This window comes from Peromyscus leucopus, chromosome 4, assembly GCF_004664715.2.
Source record: "Peromyscus leucopus breed LL Stock chromosome 4, UCI_PerLeu_2.1, whole genome shotgun sequence".
Classification (NCBI taxonomy): domain Eukaryota; kingdom Metazoa; phylum Chordata; class Mammalia; order Rodentia; family Cricetidae; genus Peromyscus; species Peromyscus leucopus.
In genome coordinates this window covers 100,062,685-100,088,323 of record NC_051066.1, presented here as the reverse complement: position 1 = coordinate 100,088,323, position 25,639 = coordinate 100,062,685, and the positions used below count along the sequence as shown (strand labels likewise).

The 25,639-nt window shown below is 40.9% G+C and overlaps 1 long non-coding RNA gene across 1 annotated transcript in view; it reads right to left on the bottom strand.

Moving 5' to 3' along the window:
• The window catches only part of LOC119087884, a 219,203-nt gene extending 196,105 nt beyond the window's left edge, over window positions 1–23,098 (bottom strand). The window contains exon 1 of the long non-coding RNA XR_005091395.1: window positions 22,839–23,098. This is a non-coding gene — a long non-coding RNA (uncharacterized LOC119087884). The remainder of the gene's footprint in view (window positions 1–22,838) is intronic.
• Between the last annotated feature and the right edge of the window lie 2,541 nt (window positions 23,099–25,639).

Genomic DNA, 25,639 nt, shown 5'->3' with positions numbered 1-25,639 from the left:
CTTCTTCCTTGCCAATTTGTATCCCTTTGATCTCCTTATGTTGTCTTATTACTCTAGCTAGAACTTCTAGTATTATATTGAATAAATATGGGGAGAGTGGACAGCCTTGTCTTGTTCCTGAATTTAGTGGTATCGCTTTGAGTTTCTCTCCATTTAATTTGATGTTTGCTGTTGGCTTGCTATAAATTGCTTTTATTATGTTTAGAAATGTTCCTTGTATTCCTGATCTTTCTAAGACTTTTATCATGAAGGGGTGTTGGATTTTGTCAAAGGCTTTTTCAGCATCTAAGGAGATAATCATGTGGTTTTTTTCTTTCAGTTTGTTTATATGGTGTATTACATTGACTGATTTTCGTATGTTGAACCATCCTTGCATCCCTGGGATGAATCCTACTTGGTCGTGATGGATGATTGTTTTGATGTATTCTTGGATTCGGTTTGCCAATATTTTGTTGAGTATTTTTGCATCAATGTTCATGAGGGAGATTGGTCTGTAGTTCTCTTTCTTTGTTGCATCTTTGTGTGGTTTGGGTATCAGGGTAATTGTAGCCTCATAAAAAGAGTTTGGTAGTGTTCCTTCTGTTTCTATTGTGTGGAACACTTTGAAGAGTATTGGTATTAGTTCTTCTTTGAAAGTCTGGTAGAATTCTGCACTGAAACCATCTGGTCGTGGGCTTTTTTTGGTTGGAAGACTTTTGATGACTGTTTCTATTTCTTTAGGGGTTATTGGTCTATTTAAATGGTTTATCTGGTCTTGATTTAATTTTGGTATGTGGTATTTATGCAGAAAATTGTCCATTTCTTCCTGGTTTTCCATTTTTGGGGAGTACAGGTTTTTGAAGTATGATCTGATGATTCTCTGGATTTCCTCATTGTCTGTTGTTATGTCTCCCTTTTCATTTCTGATTTTGTGAATTTGGGTGCTCTCTCTTTGCCTTTTGGTTAATTTGGCTAGGGGTTTGTCTATCTTGTTGATTTTTTCAAAGAACCAACTCATTGTTTCATTGATTTTTTGTATTGTTCTCTTGTTTTCTATTTTGTTAATTTCAGCCCTCAATTTGATTATTTCCTGGAATCTATTTTTCCTGGTGAGTTTGTTTCTTTTTGTTCTAGAGCTTTCAGTTGTGCTGTTAATTCATTGGTATGGGATTGCTCCATCTTCTTAATGTGTGCATTTAGAGCTATGAATTTTCCTCTTAGCACTGCTTTCATAGTGTTCCATAAGTTTGGGTATGTTGTACTTTCATTTTCATTGAATTCTAGGAACTCTTTAATTTCTTTCTTTATTTCTTCCTTGACCCATTGATGTTTCAGGTGGGCATTATTCAGTTTTCCATGAGTTTGTGGGTTTTCAATAATTTTTGTTGTTGTTGAGGTCTAACTTTAAGGCATGGTGGTCTGGTAAGATACAGGAGGTTATTCCAATTTTTTTTTGTATCTGTTGAGATTTGTTTTGTGTCCAAGCATGTGGTCAATTTTTGAGAAGGTTCCATGGGGTGCTGAGAAGAAGGTATATTCTTTTGTGTTAGGATGGAATGTTCTGTAGATATCTATTAGGTCCATTTGAGTCAGAACATCTGTTAGGTCCTTTATTTCTTTGTTAAGTTTCAGTCTGGTAGATCTGTCTTTTGGTGAGAGTGGTGTGTTAAAATCTCCCACTACTAATGTGTGGGGTTTGATGTGCATTTTAAACTTTAGTATTGTTTCTTTTATGAATGTGGGTGCTTTTGTATTTGGAGCATAAATGTTTAGAATTGAGACTTCATCTGGGTGGATTTTTCCCGTTATAAATATGTAATGTTCATCCTGATCTCTTTTGATTGATTTTAGTTTGAAGTCTATTTTATTAGATATTAGGATAGCTACACCAGCTTGTTTCTTAGTTCCATTTGCTTGGAAAACCTTTTCCCAGCCCTTTACTTGGAGGAAGTGTCTGTCTTTGAAGTTAAGGTGTGTTTCTTGTATGCAGCAGATGGATGGGTCCTGTTTTCTTATCCATTCTGTTAGCCTGTGTCTTTTTATAGGTGAGTTGAGACCATTGATATTGATGGATATTAATGACCAGTGATTGTTAATTCCTGTTATTTTTTGTGGTTGTGTTGTGTTGTCCTTCTGTGGTGTATGTTGGTGTGGGATTATCTATTGCTTGATTTTTCATGGATGTGTTTAGCTTCTTTGGGTTGAATTTTCCCTTCTAGTGCTTTCTGTAGGGCTGGGTTTGTGGACAGGTATTGATTAAATCTGGTTTTATCCTGGAATATTTTGTTTACTCTGCCTATGGTGATTGAGAGTTTTGCTGGGTATAATAGTCTGGGTTGGCATCCATGGTCTCTTAGTGTCTGCATGAGATTTGTCCATGAACTTCTAGCTTTCATAGTCTCTATTGAGTAGTCTGGTGTTATTCTGATGGGTTTGCCTTTATATGTTACTTGTTCTTTTTCCTTTGTGGCTCTTAATATTTTTTTCTTTGTTCTGTGTGTTTAGTGTTTTGATTATTATGTGGCGAGGGGATTTTTTTTTTGGATCCAGCCTATTCAGTGCTCTGTAAGCTTCTTGTATCTTCATAGGTATTTCTTTCTTTAGGTTAGGAAAGTTTTCTTCTATGATTTTGTTGAATATATTTTCTGTGCCTTTGAGTTGGTATTCTTCTCCTTCTTCTATCACTATTATTCTTAGGTTTGGTGTTTTCATGGTGTCCCAAATTTCCTGGACGTTTTGTGTTATGACTTTTTTGTCATTAGTGTTTTCTGTGACTGACGAATCTATTTTCTCTATTGTGTCTTCAGTGTCAGAGATTCTCTGTTCCATCTCTTGAAATCGGTTGGTTATGCTTGTTTCTGTAGTTCCTGTTCATTTAGTCAGGATTTCTATTTCCAGCATTCCCTCAGCATGTGTTTTCTTTATTGTCTCATATTCATTTTTCAAATCTTGGAATGTTTCTTTTATCTGTTTAATTGCTTTTTCTTGGCTTTGATTTCTTTCCATTTTTTGTTCGTTTTTTCTTCCATTTCTTTAAGGGAGTTTTTTATTTCCTCTTTAATGGAGTTTTTCATTTCCTCTCTAAGAGAAGTTTTTATTTCCTCTTTAAGGGAGTTTTTCATTTCCTCTTTAAGGAAAGTTTTTATTTCCTCTTTGAGGGAATGTTTTATTTCTTCTTTAAGGGCCTCTATCATCTTCTTAAAGTCATTTTTAGGGTTGATTTCTTCTGTTTCTTCTGTCGTGGTATGTTCAGGTCTTGCAGGTGTAGAATCACTAAGTTCTGATGTTGCCATATAGGTCTTTATGTTGTTGCCTGTATTTTTGCACTGGCGTCTACTCATCTCTTCCTCTGTGCGGTGCAGGTGGTGTCTGTGTCTGAGAGTGCCTCTCTTGTTCTAGTTTTTAGTCTTGGTTTAGTAGTGGTTCTTGGTTAAATTGGTGCTATTTGGGCTATTTCTTTAGGGGCAGCTGATCTCAGTCGGTGAAGGATATACTTATGATTCTGGTGATCTGGTTTGGTGGCTGGGCAGCGCCTTCTTCTGTGTTCCCAGGTCACGTTTTGTTCATTTGTCAACTCCTCAGCTGATCTTGTTTCTTCAGACTTCCAACTGTAGGCATCTGAATCCTCTCCCAGATGCATTTCAGCTGAGCGGGGTAGTCTCACCAACAGCTGCAAGTTGTTGGGTTTCGCAGGATCAGCAGCTGGGCCCTGGGTTGTCCTCAGAGGGAGTGTTCAAATTCGTTCTGGTTCTGTCCCACGGAGATAGCTTCTTCCCCGGGTGTTGGGGTTAGAGGCGTCCCTGTTCCAAGCTGCATCTGCTTGTCTCCGTAGTCGGGCCTGTCTACCTCTGCAGTCCACTGCCGGGCCAGTATGTCCCTGTTAGCTGCTGCTGGGTCTGTCTGCATCTGCGGGTCGCCGCCAGGCCTGTATGTCTCTGCCGGCTGCCCTACCTCTGCTTGTCACTGCCGCTGGGCCCGTCTACCTCTGCAGGCCGCCGCTGCGGACCTACCTGCGTCTGCTTGTCTCTGCCACATGGCCTGTCTACCTCTCTGGGCCACCGCTGGGCCTGTATGTCTCTGCCGGCTGTCGCCTGGCCTGAATGTCCCTGTCGGCCACCGCCGCCGGGCCTGTCTACCTCCGACTGTTTTCTTTTAAAGACAGATGTTTTTGCAAAATTATTGACACACAACACTGATTAGCATCAACTTCAGTCTTTTAAATTAATAGAGTAGAAATCTGTGGCTTCTCACAGTGTCCATAAACAATTAGATTTATCTAATAACTATTAAAATGCACCAAGTATTTTAATTTGAACAGTAAATGTTAAGTCAAATGGGCAAATAAAGACTATGGCAGTAAAGAATTGGGGACTAGATTATTTTTTGGAAATAAAAGCACTTTAAAAATCACTTAGGAACTTAATTGCATAAGCATTGATCACTTTGTACTTTCATTCAAATGAAATGGAGAATATTGTTTGGGGGAAAATATCACTGAAACATATTTTGCACCACTGTGGATACAGACTATAGCATAGACATTTTGATTTCATAAGTTCTTTGGCTCCATTTTTCTTCTAGTAGAAGTAAAATGACTGGGGAAGTTCACCCACTCTCTAAACTATCAACTTCAGTAACTGATATTGCCAAACCCGTTCATATTGAATAATGTCTGCATCATCATTGAAATCCTTTTGAAGTGATTCTTATCTTTGCAGATAATTCCATAGAAAACACAAAACCCGGGGTCAACAGACAGATCATTAATTTGTCTTTTATATTTACTATGGTCCTATTTTTTATTGTCTTAAAAGCATTATCCTTCTATTTCTTAGACAAATTAAAATTGTATAAATTTTGTAAATGAGCTTGGTCTAACAATCCTACTCTGACATATGGTAGAGAGTTCAGTAATTCATACCATTCATCCTTAATGGTTTATATTTGGAAAGTCTCTTTGTAGAGTGCAATGTTCATTCATTTTACTTCATAAAACACTTGTGTAAGTATTGTTCTCCACAGACAAAGCAGCATAATGTGGAGACAAATTATTTGGAAGTAAATTAAAAAGACTGAATATTCCAAAATGCAAACCACTCAAGGATTCTGCTCAATAGACAAACAAGACAAGGCAAGCATGGCTCCCCTCAGCCCTGCAGAGACACAGCCCACTTTGAGTAGAGTTCACATGTCTCGTTCACTGCTTCCTCCTTCCAAATCTCCCTTCAAGCATATTCAGGAAACCACCCATCTCTAGAGAAGCAAGAATTGTGAAGTCATCTTAATGTGTTGGGAAACTTTTTCAGAATGATGTTATTATGTAGGGAATTTTGAGGTGGCATCCCAAGTTAACCAGAAAAAATAATTTTCTCTTTATACGTATGTGTTGTAGTGTATAATGTGTTCCCATAATGCTCACAGAGCATTAAAATCTGCTGTGTATTTTAAACCCCAGTCTCCAAATGTCAGCATGAGTGAGATGGCATGGGTAAAGGTATGTGTAGCAGGGTAAATGTCATATGACTTTACTCCAGAAATGGAAGCTGTCTGGAATGTGCGATTAATTAATGTTCTAAACGATAGTGAACACTGGCTGGAACATGAAGATATAAATTTAGAATAGTACTTTAAATTACTCCAGGTATATTTTCTGATTTTAGTAAATGTGTTGCTTCTATAGATATCTGAGTTTTATAAAAGGCATTATTCCAACCACAGAAAGGATTACAAGTCCTCCTTATGTAAGAACCACTTAAATTTGTACAGTGGGTTGATGACACCTCTTTCTTGGCCTTTTATAGTCTCAACATGCTTTTTACAGATGTAACTGTCATTCCAACGATGCAATAAGATTACTCTAGCAGATACTCATTCATGGATTGATGGGGACCCAGAGCAGAATTCAGCACTCTGACTCACTTTCCTACCTCCCCCATCAACTTAAAGACATATATAGCATCTTTTGTCTTCTTCCCTGGAGGAATCTTAACTTCAGAGTGCCTGAATGATTCATTCTCTTTCAGGGGTACAGCACAACCATGTGATGAAGACCATGGACCCTGAGGATAACTGCAGTTCCTCATCAAACAGCTGCAAGCTGAACATACCACTGACCTCTCAAAGCATGTGCCTCCATCTGTCAAATGCAATTGATGATAATAAATTCACAGATTACCAGTTATATATAACTAGCTCTCTCTCTCTCTCTATATATATATATGTATATATATATATATATATATATATATATATGTGTGTGTGTGTGTGTGTGTATACATATATACATACATACATACATACACACACACACACACACACACACACACACACACACACACACATATATATGCTAGACACACGCACACCATATAACTAGTTATCCTCATAAAGGGCATACAGTATGAATTGAACGTGAACTAATTTTGTTGTTAGATATTCCAGCTTATACTATGTCTCTCTATATAAATATGCCCTGTAACAAGCCTTACACACTGATTCTAATAAGACATGAGAAAACCTACCTTAGATCAGTGCATTTTGATGGGAAAGACATGTTTGAGGCTTGTTTTTTTCAAGCAGAACTGAATATAGATGAAGATAGGGAAGTAAATTTATTTCTAACTTTTTCATAGGTTTTTACATGGAGACTATATTTTAGTTTTTAATGTGGTAAATATCGATACTTAGTCAACTGATACTTATAGAGAACATGTTCCATTCCCGGTACTTTAATCAGCACTGAGGATTCTGCAGCATCTGAAGCATCCATGGCTTCAGAAATTCAACCCCACACTTCCAGACTTCCCAATTCTTACAGCTAAACATGTACTCTTAAGTGCATGTTTAACTAATTAGAAATAGAGTTTCTCTGTTCTGTCTTACTGTGCCAGGGCTGCCATCGTGAAAATATGGAGCAGCTGAATTTCAGACTCTGCTCAACTCTGGGAGCAGCCATTCAAGACCAAGGTGCTGGTACTCAATTCATCCTGAGGTCTCTCCACTCAGTTTGCAATAGCTGTGCTCTCACTCTGTCTCTGGGCATGCTCTTTCCTCTGTGTGTAAACATGTCTGATGTACCTGCCTGTCTGTCTTTTCATACATCTCCTTTTAGGTAACAGTTAAGTTTCCCTTTAAGTGAATTGCTTCCTCAAAGGCCCTGTTTTCAAATATCACCACATTCCAAGTATTGGATTAGAGTTTCAGCATGTGCATACATGGGGAAGGAGTCTATATACATACAGACACACCACACATGCACACACACACACACACACACACACACACACACACACACACACATCCTTAATCCCCCCCCCACATTTCCTAAGGCATGGTTGTGAGTTGCTAACAGTTTTTCTTACCTACACAAGCCCATTCTTCCTGAGAGTGTCTAGCAAGCACCTTGGTAGAATGGCACCATTGCTTCCCAGAGCTGCTCAGCTCCCAGGTGGTGCCGTCCATGGTTGGTAATGAGAGCAACTGACACCACTGATTTCATAATGTTCTTCTCCACCCTATAAGTCCTCTCCATTAGCCCATTCACCTATCCCAACAGATGTGCCAACACTTTGTGGAAGGATTTCAAATAAGGGACAAGAAACAAAACACAAACAAACAACTAGACCCATAGATGGCCACTTCTGGAGACCATGTGTGAGGATTACCTCCAGTGGGGCTCCTGCTCATGGACAGAACGAGCAGTGGAAACACCACAGAGGCCTTGTGTGTGTCTGTCTTTTATGTTTCCCTCCTCAGAGTGATGCTTTTAAAGAAAGTCCCTTACCAAACACTAATTGAAATGTCTTCATTTAGGCTCCGTAGAAAAGCACAAGAGCAGATCTACACAGCTGCCCTTCCTGATGTCCCAAACTATGTTTGTATACCATCTGTAACCAACAGGTATCTGTGCCAATGGACTGGGATCAAAATTTAGGACCCGGGATATAAAAGAAACTGGGTTTGAAAAATCCTAGTGTAATAATTTATTAGTTTGTTTTACCCTCACCATAACCATAGAAACAAAACTCAACAAAAGCATTGCACCCTGTTGTCGGGATGCATCCGGGTCCCTGATTGAACATCATCAGTGATGTTCTTTAAGGAAGAGTCAGCAAAGCAGGCCAGCCAGGATTACTGCCCCTAGCAACTGTTTGAACATTAGGGAAGAACAAGATCAGGGACAAGATAGGAGCTGCACTTCATTATTTTTAACTTAATTTTAAATGGATAAATGCAAATGTTTATACTTACCACAGACAACATGACATTTTGAATATGCAGCACATATAGAGAGTTTACTCCTCTTGCCCATGCTTAGATATGCTACCTTATTTTTTTTTCTAGTTTGAGCAGTCTCTGTCAATTAAATATTGTCTATATTGAAAGTTAGGCCCTTATCAAGACTGTTAATAGATCCATTTCCTGGAGAAATCTTCTTTTTAGGCTGCATGCACAGTCTTACATCCTTTCCTTTCTTCTCCAAGGTAATTCCTGGCTTATGGCAGTGGATGGAAGGCAGCCCCAATCCACGGTGTTGAACTTGGATTGCTCCCAGTTTCCTCACAGAAGAAGAGGACAAACTTGTTTCCACCCAACGAATAAATTAGAGTAAAATTCAAAATATTTAGCAATGGGTGTGGAGCACCATGAACGGAACAGAATGCACGTCAGTCTGATAGCTATCAGAATGGGGACAAACAAAGTGATGTAGATATGCTATTGCAAGCCAGCTAGACCTAAGTCCCAAGGGTAACTACCTTAGTGTGGATGTATCATCAATAGTTTGGGAAGGACCTGCTGGTACCTTTCACTGTTGTCAATAGTCACAACTACTTTTCTGAATCCTTAAGGCTCCCTCCAGTAGCAGCTAGCTGCTTCATTCAGATCTTAGATACTCCCAAATTGGCACATGACTTCTGGATCCCTCTTTGGAGGTTTACTGATTGATGAGTTAGGCTATTGCTGACATTCAACACTTACTTATGTCATACTGCAGCTTCTCCTAAAACTCTTCAGTTTCCCTGCAGATAGTCCAGACAGCATGGTCCTTAGTACACATCCCTACCCTCTATCTACTCAGGTTACAGATCTTTAGCTCAAGGACAGGGAAACCTCCTGGCTCCCTAACACCAAGCTTGCTATTTTCTACCACAATTTACTAGTTTGTTTCACCCTCACCATAACCATAGAAACAAAACTCAACAAAAGCATTGCACCCTGTTGTCGGAATGAATCCAGGTCCATAAGGTGTCTCATGGCTCCTGGGGGGAAGATGGCTTCCCATGTTCTCTGTCTCATCTTGTTCACGCTACACACCAGAAAGCATGACCACCCTCCAGTCTACCCCCCAGTCTTATTTCTTCATTTTCTGCTCACGTTTAAATAGATTTAGAATTTTATTTTCCTCATTCAGAACCTACTTTCCAGATAGTGATGACCATAATAAAAAAGAGTCAAACGACAGGGCTCTGAAGTGCAGTGTCACTCAGTGACTCTCTCTGTCAGACAGCCGGCTCCATCATTCTTAGGACAACAAGCCTTGTGGATCTGCAGAAAACATTCAAATATGTCCAAAAATAATTCCTTCATGTGATGATTTTGATATGAATAACAAAGACATATAACCTATTTTGAAAACATCGCAATAAGATATACAAGTACTAACACTTGGAGCAACACTTGTGTTTATGTAGTAAACAGTGTATCAAGTGTGAAAACTCAAATCTCTCTATCAAGAGATCAAATATTTTCAGATAAATTGGCTTTTGTAGCCAAAAAAAGGAAAAAGAAAGAAAGAAAGAAAGGATGGAATGAAGGGAAAAGAAAGAAAGAAAAAAGAAAGAAAAGAAAGAAAGAAAAAGAAAGAAAGAAAGAAAGAAAGAAAGAAAGAAAGAAAGAAAGAAAGAAAGAAAGAAAGAAAGAAAGAAAGAGGCTGGCTGGCAAAGACCTTCTAGGAAGCTATGGATCATCAAAGGAGACTTTTGGCCTGTTGGGATTTGGTTTTCCCTTACTGATGTTGTTATGGTCGTTAAATCACAGACTATAACTAACCAATCTTGGGTTTATTTCAGTTAACTGCTTTCCTCCTCCCTCATTCACACCCTACCCCAAGACTTTACAAAATGACAAGACCGAAGTTCCAATCTTTGAAATAAAAATTCAAAAGGAAGCAAGATAGATTGACTGTCTGCACAACAGTGCAACCTAATCTGAAAAAAGAATTGGAGAGACCTATTCCTGCTATTTTCCTAATGGTTCACTGCATCCTCAGCTTTCCGAGTACAAATTCACTGCTAATACATCAAAATTTTAGCACATGGTGCACCAGTAAAGCTGGGTTCTTCGCACATCTATAACTTAGGGTTCTGGATAGAGTACAAGCTCACACCCTCACAGGCTGCCTTGAGAGGATGTTCTCTGACAGAGAATTGGATCTCACAGGTGTAGGGATTCTCAAGTTCTCCAGAAGAGTCCACTGAAGATACTACAAGCCACGGCCCAAAGCCAACTGTAAGTGACAAGTAACTCCAAACCACTGCAAATCAAAGCACAGATTTGGCCACACTGACAGAGAAAAGCTTTCGAAACTGGTAAGTGATTTTTTTTCCCCCAACGGTGCTAGGATCCTATTCATGCATCGTTTTCCAGCGTTTAGAATCTGGCGCTTTTCCCAGTTACTAAAAATTCTCATGAAAAGAAGCAGTCACACAAATGCAACCCGACAAGCCTAAGATCCTTTGTTGGTTTTCTTCTATAATTGATATTACACGTATATTTAGAATAAACGGACAGTGCAGCCTTGTGCCAGCCACCCATCCTAACACGTTTCAAATTCTCTTGAATTGTGTGCAACTTCAGCAGTTTCTAATCATCTTACTTTTAAATACCTCTGCTCACAATATGAAAAGGCTTACAGCTTCATTTAAATTAAGACATTCCACATAACTCTGCCTGCATTCTTTCAAAATACTCAGTCAATTAACATAAGCTACCTTCTAGAGGATTTGCTGTAAGTCAGGTGGAAAGAAATGATTTCAGAACCAAAGAAGAACAAAGCCATGAAATAGACAGCAAATCAAATAACTGAATGAATATTAAGCTTGTTTAATTTCCCCATATTTTAGAAGAGAGGATATGTCCCCTTTTACAGTGTACTGTCATGGATTGTTTCTGGGCATGCACAGTCTGCCAGGACAGCTCTAAAGGGACAAAATATTCAAAATATTGCAGCCCTCATCTATCAGATGGCAGCCCAGAAAGGCTCTGCAGATTCCAAAATACTGCCGGCTCAATGACCTTAGGGTGCAGTGAGGTGAAGCCCGATTCATCATCCCCAGGGCATTAAATGCGCTGAGAAACAGTCCTGAGTCTGGCAACCAACTATGGGACTGGCAACCAAAGTTCTGGATGGCCAAACACAGAGCATGTCTGACAGTGGGGCCAGGCTGCCACCTGCAGGACAGCAGGAAACACAGCTCCACAGATGCCAGTCAGTTCCCAACAGCCAGAAATGAGGCTGCAGCTAACCTAAACCGTTTCCACTCATTCCATTCTCCTCCCCGACAAAATAACTGAGCCTTTCTCCTCCATGGCTCATTGGTTTGTTGAACATGTGGAAGCAATGGCAGTGGGTAAAGCCAGGTGCCCCATAGCCCTTGCCTTCCTTCTTGCCTTCGTCACAGACTCAAAAGTGTGGAAGCTTACCTTTAAGCACACCTTTTTCTTGTTCACCCATTTTGTTGTTAGGGGTCTTATGTGCTAGTCTAGAAGCAAAAATATCAGGTCACTTTAAACTATCTAGACTCCCAATGAAGAGAGAGAGAGAGAGAGAGAGAGAGAGAGAGAGAGAGAGAGAGAGAGAGAGAGAGAGAGAGAGAGAGAAAGCCACACTTTTGTGATGTATTGTTCTCATAGAGTGAGTACTGGGTGCCCTGTGAGACTCGGAGAACCGAAATCTAATTCTGTCAGGATAACAGTGGGAAAAAGACTTTAAGAGTATCTCCTGTGTTGTGTATGTGGGGTGCTATTGAGAGGCTGTTAAAATCTGATGGGCCAAATCCCCAATCACCACAAAAGCATGCTTCCCGTCTTTCCAATTTCTATCATTCTTACCTGAGAAAACACAGTACTAATACCCACTTTATCATATTATGGAGGAGACTGAAATTATATTCATCAAAAAGTGAAGACACGATATTAGTGTAATTCCCACACACGCTTTTTGAAAATTAGACTTATCCAAGTAGAGAACAGAGGAAAGAGGCAGGACACAGACAGCAGCTGCCAAGGGAGGCAGGTGAGAAAGCACCGGGTCAGGAGACCCTCCAGGGTGGGCTGTCACCATAGGCTTCCACCCCCCTTTTATGATCTGGACCTACTCGTCCTTTTCTTCACTCCTTGCTTTTTCTTTTCACAACCCTCAATCATTGCTCAAGAAAGTGCAGCACTCACTGCCCAAATAGTAAAGCAACCTTTTCAGTTTCAGCTAATTCACAACCTAATAACATTTTTATTTTGGAAAGAAATGGGATTCTGGAAGTAATTTTATTGTCCTGATGTGTTTCCTCCAGGTAATTTAGCAGTGAGAATATTGGGCAGAGCTGATACCCTGAGATGACGCAGGTGGGTGCCAACAGGATGTGCTGTGAGTCTGAGAGAGCTGTAGTGACACCTCCTGGCAAGACCAAAAGAGCATTGCCTGTCATAAAACTTGCCATGCTGTCACAACTGTATGATCAGAAACAATGAAGAAAATATATTTCCCTATGTGTGCTGTTCCTTGATACAAAAATTGCCCATCTGTAGGGAGAGACAGTCACAACACTTGTATCCATGTTTGTGTGACTTCCATTTTAAAAACCAGCTGAGTCCAAGGGAGAAGATGGTCATGTTTTTATTTTTTATGACATCCAATAACTAAAGCTGATTTTATCTACTTATCTAGACATTCTATATACAAAAGTTCATCTAACACTATCTAATGCTAAGCAGGAAAATTCTATATTAATGATTTTTTTAAGTGTCTTTATGTAGTATTTCTATCTGGGATATTTGTAAACTGTTGGTCTGAATGCCTGGACAGTCAACCTCCTCACACTTCCACTTCATCCCCAGCTCCCTCCCTATCTCCAACACTGTAGTATCTACATAGGTCTACCCTAACTTGAAGCATTTTAAATCAAGAATCTCCTTATTCACTGGATATCTCTCCCCAAATTCTCTACCTCTTTGGAAATGCACCTGTGTTTAAGAAACAGTTTAATGTCCTGCATACCAGAGCTGAAGTACAAATAAATATTAATTATCAAGTATCTACCTCTTCTCAGACCTTGTGAATGTGAAGACAGTTCTAGAAATATAGTCTACATTCTCCCTCCTTCCCTCTTCCCACTCATACCTATAGTCATTACTATATGCTTTGGGCTTTATGTTAGTTATTAGGAACACAAGAAAAACCACATGGCAGATATTAACTTTGCTTCACAAGATTTGAATTCTAGTCATTAAGTAAAGAGGAAAAGAGTCAACAGCACAAGTTGCAATAGGTTCTATGAGGGGAGAAATGATAAAAAAAGAATGACAGGAGTCTGTGGAAGAGTGCAAGTCAAGGAAAACTTGCAAAAAAGCATTAGTAAGGAAGGGGTCTGTGTCAGTACAGGATTTGGTTTCTGTAGAAATCCTAAAGAAGATTTGAGTAGCCAATGTCAAAGTTGATGAATATGATTGTATTCAATCATATTGAATGAATCACTTCGAATATGACCCTCAAAGTACAATAAGAAGCTTGCAAATGATCTTAAAAGGACAGGACTTGACAAATAGCTGTGACATAATAGAGCTTATGTTATTTTTGATTATCGCTTGATCCTTTTGACAACTTCAGAAGCTAGCTATTGACAACCTCATTTTTAATGATGGAAACACAGAAGAGAAGCAACTCCCCCAATCCCTAGTCTTATAGCTTAGCTTGGAAATGGCAATGCTGAGACTCAGCAGAGACCCAGGGTCCATGCATCAGATGATACAATTACAACCTCTCAGATGATTGTTTTGGCAAAAGCAGGAGTCGGGAAGAAAGCCTGTAGGAAAGCTGGGCAGTGTTTATCCCAGAAGTGATGGCTAAAAGGACAGTGGAGAAGATGGAGTATTAAGTGGGTCTATGTTGTATCTGTGTTGAAATCCCCCAAGGTCCTGTTGGTAGAATAGATATCATGGGCCTGAGGAATGCCTGGTGGGGATACAGCTTTCAGGGACAGCTGAATCACAATACAAAGGTGGCTTCCCACGAGAACCACCTACCAGTTTTTCTCTAAACTGGTCGTATTTACAAAGGATTTGCTATATGCTCCTTTCAGTGTTCCATGGGCCAGCCTTCTAACAGCATCCATTCTTCTGTTGTACATACTCAATATGTTACTCTCTATTAGTGAAGCTTTGCATTCTATATCACATCTACTTTTATTTTGTTAAGAGCTTCCTGTAGTATGAATCCTAAAGGGTCTTATTGCTAAAAAAAAAAAAAAAAAAAAAAAAAAAAAAAAACCTGGAGCCAGGTATTGGGGTGAATGCTGGAAGATCAAAGAAGCAGAACAAGGCACAGCGGCACAGCTACCTCACCTTGCCAATTCTTCAGCTAATTCTGTTTCCTCAGACTGGATGCCTCTCAGCTGAACTGTGCTGCTCAAAAGCCTAAAAGCTTAACCAGGCTAAAAGCTTAACCAGCCTCTAGTTCCTGGTCCTCATGTCTTATATACTTTTCTGCTTTCTGCTATTACTTCCTGGGATTAAAGGCATGAGTTCCCATGCCTGGCTGTTTCCATTGTGGCCTTGAACTCACAGAGAACCAGGCAGATATCTGCCTCTGGAATACTAGGATTAGAGACGTATCTGCCACCATTTTCTGGCCTCTATATTTAGAGGCTGTTCTGTTCTCTGACCCCATATAAGTTTATTAGGGTGCACAATTTTGTGGGGAACACAATATCACTACAGCTGGCCTTTGGAAAACTGCTTATAAACAACGCTGAACATTCTACTAGGGGCTGGCTACATGCAGCTCAGTAGAATAGTACTCGTCTAGTATGGACAAGACAATGGGTTCAATCCCCAGCACCAAAAAAAGCTCTGTCATAAGAACACATGATAATTTCTTCTTGTTGTTGTTACTCTTTTTCCCCACTCTATCTTTGGTTAGGCACTGTTTCTAATTTTTCACTTGTCTTACTAATTCCATTCATATAAATATTTTTATTGAAATCCTGGTTGTTTCCTAAGGCTAAGAAAATAAACATGAAATTTATAAGTCATTTATTAATAAATTAGTTACCTATTTTGCATCACATTTCACTACAACTATTGAACATTTGCCACTGTTTTATGAGAGAACCTGCAAGAATGCAGATTAGCCGAGGGCCGGGCGTGGATGGAGAGATGTAGCAGTAGGTGTCCATGAAGGCCATTTTCTGATGCCTTCAATATTAACAGTGGCAAGAAGACAGACCTTCATCTGAGAGTGAGGCATAGCCACAGGAGTGTTCTAGAAGAGAAGAGAAATTGTCCTGCAGTTTTCTAGGAAAATGAATGGAGCCAAATATGTAATCAGATTACCTGAAACCAGTAACCACTTACGGCAATGAATGAGGTCACAGCATGGCTTGACCCTTTTCTCTAGCATGTTCAGTGACTCAGGTTTTAGAAGAAGTCAGCCTTCATCAGGACCAAACTTGAAAAATCTCTGTCTGCATGCTGATGGCCACTGTACTGTGGTACTTCCTGGTGAACTTCATATTTTTCATATTTCTCAGAATTTCTGCCTTCATCCTGGTAGCTCTGGGCTGTGATCAGGCCACTACTTTCCTCTTCTATGCTTACATTTGCCCTTTTACCTTCCCACTTCTCACTCATCCAAACTGAGAAGCACATCCCTCCTCAGGCTCACAAGCCCTGAGCTGTTGGACATGTCTCCTTTGCTCATTCACCTGCAGTACCCACTTTATTCTCACTCTTTAAGGCAGCAGACTTTTTGTTAATACTCAGTCCTGTTTTTCAATGTCTGGAACAGGGTAAGGTCTATTTCAAGTTAATGAAAGTTAAGTCTTTTTTTTTTTCTATTTACAAGATACTTTTCCTTTTAAACCTTCAGCCGTGGAAAGATCAAAGTTGCCTTGATCATACTTACAGGACAGCCTTATTACTCCTGAAGCCACTTGTCAGTAAACACTAACAGGCTGCAGAACCATTTACATTAGTGAGAAGTCTGAAAATGAGGCATGTTTCCCCTTCCATGCGTTGCTTTTTTGCAGCAGTTAGATTGTCTGCTTAGTTTTACAATGACCACAATAACTAAGACAAATGCCATGTTTGTATGGTCTTTTTAGGATATCTATACATTTCTAGTTTCAGCATGACTAAAATAATTTCTCTCTCTCTCCCTCTCTCTGTCTCTTTCACACACACACACACACACACACACACACACACACACACACACACACACACACATTCTCATTAAGTTCAACCCAACTCTCATGATTCCTTCAAATAGAAATAACCATTTTAGTTTAGTTTATTGACAAGTTTAAATTTTTACTGTCGTTTGACCAATCTAGCAGGCAAAGTTGGACATTCTAGGTTGCTTACAATAATAATAATAAAAAAATTTAAGTTAGTAAATGGTGAAGTTCTCTTAGAAGTTGCACTTTTTAAAGCAGATATTACCACATAAATATGACAACCTCATGAGGTCAGGCCCACATGCACACCGAACAAGAACAAACAGCAAACATTTAATGGACACATATATGGAATAAAGAAAGCCCACAGTGAAACCCAATAATCTAGTATGAGCAATCGAGATACACAATAATTTTTTCCTGTAATTCTCATACACAATGTATAACTGGACCTCAAGTGCCATTAAAAAATAAAAATAGAATTTCCACTTACATCTTTAGAAGCAGCTACTCTTCAAAATTAATCCACTTAATAAACATTCAACTTCTCTACTAACTTTTCTCTTGTGAACTTTATTTTACATGCTCAGGATAAAAATGGTATTTCCAAACCCTTGAGTTTAAATCCATTACCCCCAAAGTTTCTCATGCCAGGACAAGCTGATGAGGAATAGTTAGCTAATTTCCACTCCCTTTAAGAACAATTAGAAGACAAATTCTTTGCCCAAATGGAATGAAAGCCTAAACATCAACCTGAACACACCTGCACAGCAAGAGTTCATGCCTGCACTGTGTGGCAGTGTGGTCTATAAATAATCCTCTCAGGTTTCTTACCAATTAGGACTCATCACGTGGCACATACCTTAGATGTCAGCAGTTAATTTGCATGTCAATGAAACAATAATTTGATGAAATTTTAAAGCTTTATGCACTATTTATACCATAATTGGAAGCACAGTGAGTGTACTCATATGCAGATTTTTATTGTGTTCAATGATTTCTTTAAAGGTTTCATTTAAGTGATAGTGTTCATCATAACCAGAGTTTCAGTTCGGGACAACAGATCTGCATTTTAGACATTAAATTCCTTTAACATTAATTCTAACTGAGATGTCTGAAGAAAAAGACAGTCATGTCCACCATGCAGCGGAGAGGCAGCCACTTAGATTTGGGACTTTAATCCCTTTATGGCCTTAGCTGCAAACATGTCACCCTGGGTCAATGATTTTTTTTTTTCAAGTTTATTTTTTCTTGCTTCCTTTCCCCGCCTCCTACCCAGATTTTCTATAGTTAAAAGGAACACTTTTGTGGGTGGTCTCTTCTAAAAGCTGAAACTGGTTGTTGATTCTAGTACAAAGGGAAACAAGCAGTGGGCACTTAAGCTTAACTACTGTTCTTAAGGGCAATACTTAGAACAAATACTGTATTTACATGGACAGAAATTTCCAAAGCTGCCAGCCTGGTGGGGGAAGCTTGCTGTTGGAATGGCCACACCTACCAATAAGTGCCAGGCAAGCAGCAAGTGGAAAAACCAAGGAGTGAAGGAAGGAAGGAGGGAGGGGAGGGAGGAGGGAGGGGGAGTAGGAGGAGGGAAGAAGGAAAATGGGAGGAGAGAAGAGAACGCATGAAGAGAAGTGGGGAGAAGTCTGAAGAGCTAGAGAGATGGCTCAGGGATTAAGAGAGCTAGTTGTTCTTCCAGAGAGAGGATAGGTTCAATTCCCAGCAACCACTTGGAGGCCAACAACTGTCTTTAAGCCTAGTCCCAGGATCTAGCCCCCTAAGGTGCTACCCACTTATAGTGAGCAAACATTCAGGCAGGTAAATCACTCATACACATAAAATAAATTTGTTTTTGTTAAAAAATAAAAAAAGAAAGAAGTGTCTGAGTTTCCAGTCCCATGGCGTCACAGTAGTTCCCCAACATTCCTTTGCAGCCTCACCTATAAAGAATGCTTGAGTTTTATGTACTCCAAGGGGAATTCCTTCTAATGGAAAAAGTGGTTGCTTTGCTGATCTGCTTAAGATTTGCTATGAGAGTGCTCCACTAGGAAGTGTGTACTCAATGCCGTTAAGAACAGGGTTTGGGTTTTCATTTTAATGCTACAGAAGTAAGCAGAAATTGACTCAATTGTTAGTTATTTATCACAGCTTCATCCAGACAAGATATAGCTACCATGAATCCAGAGTAGCTTGGGATCAGAGTTTATCTCTTGGTTTGCTTACTCTCCTGTCACCATTAACCCTCCTTTTAGACCTATTTAGACTCTGTCCTAAGTACTCCCTTCTATCTACTTTGATGAGTCCTCTCATTCCACAGTGGAAAACAAAATTATGTATCTTGACAGAAAAAATGAGTAGATAAGCAGAGTAAGATAAGGAAAGGGAGAAAAAGAGCAGCGTTGTAGATCAGATCATTTGTTTCAGCCACTTAAGAAACCTACATTACTTCCCTGAAAACACATTTTAATATATACATGAATTATTAAATTGACTGTCTTAGTCTTTACCTCATAAATACTTTTCCTTATTGTTAATTAAGTTGATCTTCATCTTAAAAGAAATAGAAATCATTGTTGATTTTTAAATTCAACACTTAATAACATTTTCTTCAATTAGTTTACATCAAAGGAAACTAAAAGGACTATTTTAAAGAACTTAGTTTAGTCATTTGACCAACATTTCCGGTTTTGTCTACTCAAGCAAATTGAACTTCAAACATTTCTTGTTTTATAAACGTTCAGTGAGTAGTCATGGAAGAAAACCAAAAAGTTTTTGCTAAAATATTCTGGAAATACACATTGACATACTTCATTCTCCCATAAATGGAACAGCACTCCTCCCTACAACAGTGAGAAAACAGAGAGCCTTTGATACCTATGGAAAGCCAAAGCCAGCATTCAAATGTAGCCAGCAAAGGCAGGGCTTCTGCTTAGGAAAGCGGAATCTGGGGAAGCCAAATACCTGACATGGGCTTGGACTTATGGGCCCAGCAGAACTCCTGAGTGCATTCCACTCAGGGAAAGCTGATCTTCTTTCTGCCTGTTAAGTTCTGACTTGAGTTTTAATGGAAGTTACTTTCTTCTCTTTTCACCCCTTCCCTCGACAATCACCACTCCCCAACAAGTGTTTCACATTATGTCCCTTCACCAGGCTATGTGGAACATATTTACCATACATTTATGACACAGAGGGAAAATATCAAACGACTCAGGTTTTACAGGTATTGGTCTAAAAGACGATTTATTTTGGAGAAATGTGGACCAGATAGACTCAGTAAAGACTTGAATGACAGTGTACAGTACAAATAATTCTCTATTTGGGGGTCCTGAGAAATTACAGCAAGTGATTGTAGAGTAATGAATGTTTGTAATTCATTAGCTGCCATTTTAAAATGCAAAGCACACCATGACATCAATGATGTTCTTTTAAATCTCAACGGACAGACTATTACAATGAATGCACTTGGAAAAAGACAGTGCACTCCAATAGATATTTGATGGAATTTCAATGTTTCCATAATGGTGATTCAGTAGCACTTCATAATTTATAGAATGATGAAAATACCCACAGACTGGCTTAAAAGTACAGATTTTATTTCTAGAAACTTGTCATGAAATTTTAGTAATAACAATTATATACTGAAAACTTCTTAATGGCCCTTAATATGGTTTTAGTATACCTTTAAGAAGACAAATAGTATTTGTTTAAATCACATTTTCTCCCTCGGAAAAAGTAAATAACATTTATAACTGCTTCTTTTCTTTTCTCACTTTCTATCTTCCTTCAGCTCCTAGACAACAAAACAATGGCTCTTTCTTTCTGTGGAAGAGAAAACTCAATAAATACAAATGGCTACAGGGCCTCAAGGCAGTGAAATTATGGCTTTCTAAGGACTAGGTTTTTCCTTCATGAAGAAACACATTTAAAAAAGACTTTTCCCAACCCACTTTAAAGTCAGGCATATTTCAATGAAATAATTATTTTGGCAATGCTAAACATTGCTGACTGATAAATGAGACCCAAATAATTAAGTTCTGTTCTTTTACAATCAAGATTTAGTGTAGTCATCAATCTGAGTAAGAATGTGGAGTCTAGAGACTTTGGAAGATGAACAAGCTACTAACTGAAATTGGTCATGTGGGAAGGTGGTTAAATGAGTGCTCGGTTTAAACATAGCTGTGGATAACTTTCATGTCTTAATCTTCATTAGAACTCGGCTGATTCATTGCTCATTTGTTCCTGTGCTAACTTGGACACCGTGTGCAAACAAACAAAAGAAAAACTGTACAGATAATTCAGTGTGTCCAGTGAATGTCACAGTGTCAAAAGTGAGATATAACAATAGGCTATAGGGAAAGTTCTTTTCAATATGAAAATCACCAGTAAAGCAAAGCTGTCATAAAAAAAAATTAAGATATAAACATTAAAAGTGATAGGGACGAGAGAAGGAGAACACATTATACTTTGCATGTGTGTCTGTGGAACTGAGATGCCTGCCCAGGTTTCCACTGCTGTTTATCATCTACCTAATTCACACTTCTAGTCTTAGAATCAGCCATACAGCTTTTCGTACTGTAATCAGCACCCACACTTCTCCATCAATTCCTCTTCCCTCCAAGAGCAAAAAAAAGCTATGGTCAGAGAGATGTTCACATGAGGTCTTTCTCCTAGGGGCTGAACTCCAGGATTCAGCAGACAATGCACTTAGCAGGTCGTGGGCACAGCAACATCAAATCCACGGAGAAGGGCAGTGGTGTTTATTAGCAACTACTGATATTCAAGACCGACTACAGATGCATAAAGCATATGCATAAACATGTGTGCGTGCAATACCTACATGAAATGATATTTAAATATCTCTTGCTAAGAGTTGTGCACATAAGGAAAAGGGGGAACAAATGCATCCTTAGTTCAGGGACTAAGGCACTGACACCATGAACAGGTGATATCATTGTCATTTAAATAATGGAGAAAAGCCAAATAAGGATGTATATGCTGTGATGGAAGAAAAGGATTTGCTCAAGGTGTCCTGGGGCTCCCCAAGGAGGAGAGGAGGGAGATGAGGCTCCCTCTGCCTCTGCCTCTGGCTCCACTTCCATCCATAAATGTTAACATCACTGCTAGGGTGGGGAGCCATGGACTCCAAACCACTGTGTGGTTATGTGGACAGACGAAATTACACTTTGTTTATTAAAAGGGACTCCTCTCCCAGAACCAGGCAATCTTACTACTTGAAGGTACAAAAAGAATGAACGCAAATCCACAAAGAGGGGGAAAGGGCTGGAAAAAAGAACAAACCCCGCCCAAGAATCTTTTAGGGAAACAGGTGCTAGCAAAGGAAAACAGCAGTTGTCCCAAACGCTTCAAACTCCACCTTCATTATTCTGAAAACAATTTCAGTGCAGGAGGGGGATATCATTTCTGCTTCCGAAGCTCCATTCGCTAGGCTGTCGGTCTGAATCAGTCAGATCTAAGTTTTGCACTCGGGGACGGTTTCCCTTGTCGACTACTCTTGCTCTCTGAACCGAGAAGTCCCTTTCCAAAATGAATGGTAAATCGGCTCCGACCCTCACTCCTCCAAGTCACCACTTTTATTAACCCTATGAGCTGTGTCTGTGTTGCCCAGCCCGGCCCCAAGAACAGTCACGGCGAACAATGAGCCAGACAAGGGACCCACCCAGTGAGCACCTGCTAGCTGGCGCGCAAGCCTGGGCGCGGGACGCTCGGGCCTCGGGTTCTGGTTCCCCATCCTGCCCCTCCAGACCTCAAGAAAAGCCTGGAAGCAAGTGGTTCCCTGCCACGGACTCAGAGCTCCTGAGTCAACCCTGCCTCCCAACACCCACCAGTTAGAGCTGCTGTACCTAAAAACAACGCAAGCCCAGCGGTGCTGCGGGGTGGTCCAACCACCACCTACCAGCCGCCCGGTGGGTTCTGGCAGGCACCGGCGCCTGGTGGCCCACACTGAAATCCCCAGAGCTGTGGGGAGGAGAGAGGTGGAGCCGGGAGCCTTAAAGTGGCTTCCTCTGGCCCGCCCCTGGCCTGGCAGGGCTCTGGGATCCCGTAAGACACAAAAGATGGGCAACATCCAAGCCTGCCACTGTGCCGTCGCCGGGGTGAGCGGCGGGGCCTCGGGTGGGTCCCAGTCCCTTCACTGTCCATTCCCGCTCCCTGGTCCACAATCCCGCTTCCTGGTCCCAATCCCAGTTCTCTAGTCCCAATTCCTGCTCCTTGGTTCTAATCTCTTTTTGGTCCCCATCCCGGCTCCCGGCTCCTGGCTCCCGGGTCCTTATCCGTGGTCTCCGCCCGCGGCAGGAGCATCCCTGGATGCCGCCGAGCCCCGCGCGCTTTCCGAGAGCTCCAGTGGGCAGCGAAGGGCGCGGGCGGCGGAGACAAGAGACACTTACTTACCGGGAAGGCTGAGCGTCAGTCGCTCCTCAGTCGCAGGTGTCCGGCCCCGCGGCCCGCGAGGGCGCTGGAACAGCTTGGAGCTGGGCACTTGGCGAGCCCGGGACACCCTCGCCTCCGCTCAGCTGCGCGCTGTCACCGCACCCGGCAAGCCGCGGCACCATCCGCAGCCCCAGGCCTCTGCCCCGCTCTCCCGCGTCGCCCGCTCCAGGCAGACCACACCCTGTCACCCCCGCAGCCCTCCACTCTTGCCTCTTTGACACTTCACCGGTTACTCCGCCGCCCCGGCGTCTTCCCACCCCCTCAGCCCACGTGCTTCAGCGCTCGCTCTCGGCTTCAACTTCCCCTGTTGGTCCCCGCCCGCCTGGGAACCTCTGGACTCAGGCTGGAAGGTGCCCGGTCCTTCCACAAGCCCAGCCTTTGCACCTAGGTCCTCGGGTTGATGGTGTCACTGCGATGCAATATAGGCTGTATGCCGTGTGTCATGTGTGACGATGTATTTTGTTGTTGTTGAGCCATGCATTACTTTTAATGTAGTAACATAATTTAATAAAATTATAGAGATGTGTTTATTCCCAGGAATCAATCACTGATTAGTCACTGGCCTTGAGGGATAGGCTGTCAGCCCAGCTGTTTCCACTTGCAAAAACCTTCCCAAAGTTCCTTGCATCATTTTAGCCAAATCAACCTACCATTATTTCCTAGTCTGTTAATTAATTAATTTATTTATTTATCTATCTATCTATTCTCTCTCTCTCTCTCTCTCTCTCTCTCTCTCTCTCTCTCTCTCTCTGTGTGTGTGTGTGTGTGTGTGTGTGTGTGTGTGTGTGTGTTTGTAGAAATATTTTATTGTTTAGGTTTTTTTTTCTTTCAGCAAAGTTTGACGTTCCTTTCTGAGGGCTGCCTCTTCATTGGTTCAGTCACAAAGACACTAGGAAACTTTCCATGTTTCTCTGTTGTAACTTTGTCAGCAGCCTCTAGTGTAATCCTCAAGACAGTATAAATTCACGAATGCTCAAAAACAACCTTAACTTATATAGACAAGCTTTGGTCATTTTTTAATCACACTGAAATGAGGAGTTTAACTTTATGCTTGGCTGTATTCCAAATACTAGGTCCTGTAGAAACCCAGGGACATTTTACATTTGCCTGAGTGATTTCTCATACAATGGTGAGGCTTGAGAGGGTTAATAACTTGGTTATCACTAAACGTGACACTTCTAAGCTTTTTGTAGAGCCTGGACTCCAAGTCTCACACATGTGCAAGCTCGAGTTGTTGGGCCTTTTCTAAACACTACACTTAACACTATACTATATGCCCACCTGCCCAGCCACAAACCACTTTAAGGACCACTACCGCAGAAAACCACCCAGACACTTTTCTTTTTAACATGCTCTTATTGTTCTCTTTACCTCTTCTTAGTTTAATCTTACTCTCGTAAGAATTTTAAATAAAATAAAGGTCAGATCTCTTGTTGCACCCTGTGTCTTAACTCTTACCTACAATAAAAATTACGTGCACATATCTTGCCCCTAGCCATTCACCCAGATAACCTTATCACTTTAGTTTCTCCCTGGAAACAAACAGCAGCTCGTGCTTACTAACTCAAAAGGACCATCCACCAGCCAGCACTGCTCTAAGAACTCTGCTTGTTAGACGCTTTATAGATGACACCAGGAGCAGAGGGGAATCAAAAGGCTATGAATCACCGCAGCAAGGACTGGATGCCCAGCACAAGACCCGTCTTACCACAATGTTTTATACCTATTAAGTAACAAATACTTTAAAATAACTCATGGATTCGTCCATGTTTAACTGCATTGCCAGAAACTGAGCAGAAGTCTAGTGGACTATTGGGACAGCTAGACACAGATAATTGTTCCCAGATCAAGAACTCTTGGTGAGGTCATGGCCACTATAGCCTTCATTTAAAACATGTGAGGGACATGATCCATCTCAGCACTTCAGGTTGTCTGTGTGGAATAACTCAGCCTTCAAATTTGGATTCAGGTCTGTACTGGCTAGTTTTGTGTGTCCACTAGACATAAGAGTCATCAGAGATGAAGGAGCCTCAGTTGAGTAAATGGCTCCGTGAGATCCAGCTGTAAGGCATTTTCTCAATTAGTGGTCACTGGGGGAGCACTCAGCCCACAGTGGGTGTTGTTATCCCTGGGATGATGGTCCTGGGTTCTATAAGAAGACAGGCTGAGAAGGCCAGAGGAAGCAAGCCAGTAAGAAGCACCCTCCCATGGCCTCTGTGCTATCAGCTCCTGCCTCCAGGATCTTGTCCTGTTTGAGTTCCTGTTCTAACTTCCTCCAATGATGGACTATGATTTAGAAGTGTAAGTCAAATAAACCCTTGCCTCCCCACCTTGCTTTTTGGTCAAGGTGTTTCCTCACAGCAATAGAAATCCTAACCAAGACAAGGCCCTTCATGATCTGTGGAAGACACCTCAGCTAAACTGCCTGTGACAGAGCACACTGCCAGGCTAATTTTTGACTTCCAGAAACATGGCTCCATGTGCAAGAAGACCTTCAAGTTGTGAGGAAACCAGTGGACACCAAGGATAGCCAAGTCCCAGTTCCCTGGAACCTCTGAATCTTGCCTATGGTGATGGATGACTTTGGAGATGTAGTTAAATATCTTCAGGTGGAGAGATTACCTTGACTGGTGAGGACTCTAAATGAGATCACATGGCTTCATGGGTGGGAGACAAAGGGAGAGTTAGCATAGATAGGACAAAATGTACTTGAAGGCAAAGATTACAGCAATGTAACCGCCAGTTAGCCAGTGGCAGAGGAC